General features: G+C 42.9%; 3 non-coding genes across 3 annotated transcripts; all 3 read left to right on the forward strand.

The window, feature by feature from the left end:
- Positions 1-191: 191 nt before the first annotated feature.
- LOC129114686 (5S ribosomal RNA) lies at positions 192-310 on the forward strand. Its single transcript, XR_008532643.1, has one exon. It is a non-coding gene; the product is annotated as a 5S ribosomal RNA (ribosomal RNA).
- Positions 311-690: 380 nt separating this feature from the next.
- On the forward strand, positions 691-809 carry LOC129114684 (5S ribosomal RNA). Its single transcript, XR_008532641.1, has one exon. It is a non-coding gene; the product is annotated as a 5S ribosomal RNA (ribosomal RNA).
- A 380-nt stretch (positions 810-1,189) lies between these two features.
- Positions 1,190-1,308, forward strand: LOC129114685 (5S ribosomal RNA). Its single transcript, XR_008532642.1, has one exon. It is a non-coding gene; the product is annotated as a 5S ribosomal RNA (ribosomal RNA).
- The last annotated feature ends 397 nt before the right edge of the window (positions 1,309-1,705 follow it).

The raw sequence follows: 1,705 nt of genomic DNA on the forward strand, positions 1-1,705 counted from the left end.
CATTTCAACAGTAAATATTAATCTTTTTACTGCACTACATTTGTGATCCTTATAGCCACTTTGTACATTCTGATTTGACATTTAAAAGCTGTGAGTGTGTCTGGCAATCTGCAGGCGCTCCCTGTATAGACGAAAGAGCAAAGCGTGGTGATATAGTATCTTTAAAAGGCCCTTTGGTAGGCACAATATTTGCTTACGGCCATACCACCCTGAACACGCCCGATCTCGCCTGATCTCGGAAGCTAAGCAGGGTCGGGCCTGGTCAGTACTTGGATGGGAGACCGCCTGGGAATACCAGGTGCTGTAAGCTTTTTTCACTCCTCTTTACAAAAAGCAGAGGGCGCTGCTGCTTTTTCAGTGGACACCGACAGGGTGGGAAGGAAATAGCTAGATCATGACTTGCCGGTATAGAAATGACACAAATCCAGTTAAATGATGGCTTTCATCATTCCTAAGCTCATCGATCATTTTCTTTTCAATTTTATGCTAACGTATTCTACATTTCAACAGTAAATATTAATCTTTTTACTGCACTACATTTGTGATCCTTATAGCCACTTTGTACATTCTGATTTGACATTTAAAAGCTGTGAGTGTGTCTGGAAATCTGCAGGCGCTCCCTGTATAGACGAAAGAGCAAAGCGTGGTGATATAGTATCTTTAAAAGGCCCTTTGGTAGGCACAATATTTGCTTACGGCCATACCACCCTGAACACGCCCGATCTCGTCTGATCTCGGAAGCTAAGCAGGGTCGGGCCTGGTCAGTACTTGGATGGGAGACCGCCTGGGAATACCAGGTGCTGTAAGCTTTTTTCACTCCTCTTTACAAAAAGCAGAGGGCGCTGCTGCTTTTTCAGTGGACACCGACAGGGTGGGAAGGAAATAGCTAGATCATGACTTGCCGGTATAGAAATGACACAAATCCAGTTAAATGATGGCTTTCATCATTCCTAAGCTCATCGATCATTTTCTTTTCAATTTTATGCTAACGTATTCTACATTTCAACAGTAAATATTAATCTTTTTACTGCACTACATTTGTGATCCTTATAGCCACTTTGTACATTCTGATTTGACATTTAAAAGCTGTGAGTGTGTCTGGAAATCTGCAGGCGCTCCCTGTATAGACGAAAGAGCAAAGCGTGGTGATATAGTATCTTTAAAAGGCCCTTTGGTAGGCACAATATTTGCTTACGGCCATACCACCCTGAACACGCCCGATCTCGTCTGATCTCGGAAGCTAAGCAGGGTCGGGCCTGGTCAGTACTTGGATGGGAGACCGCCTGGGAATACCAGGTGCTGTAAGCTTTTTTCACTCCTCTTTACAAAAAGCAGAGGGCGCTGCTGCTTTTTCAGTGGACACCGACAGGGTGGGAAGGAAATAGCTAGATCATGACTTGCCGGTATAGAAATGACACAAATCCAGTTAAATGATGGCTTTCATCATTCCTAAGCTCATCGATCATTTTCTTTTCAATTTTATGCTAACGTATTCTACATTTCAACAGTAAATATTAATCTTTTTACTGCACTACATTTGTGATCCTTATAGCCACTTTGTACATTCTGATTTGACATTTAAAAGCTGTGAGTGTGTCTGGAAATCTGCAGGCGCTCCCTGTATAGACGAAAGAGCAAAGCGTGGTGATATAGTATCTTTAAAAGGCCCTTTGGTAGGCACAATATTTGCTTACGGCCATACCAC

Source organism: Anoplopoma fimbria, unplaced genomic scaffold (genome assembly GCF_027596085.1).
Source record: "Anoplopoma fimbria isolate UVic2021 breed Golden Eagle Sablefish unplaced genomic scaffold, Afim_UVic_2022 Un_contig_5581_pilon_pilon, whole genome shotgun sequence".
In the NCBI taxonomy this organism is placed as follows: domain Eukaryota; kingdom Metazoa; phylum Chordata; class Actinopteri; order Perciformes; family Anoplopomatidae; genus Anoplopoma; species Anoplopoma fimbria.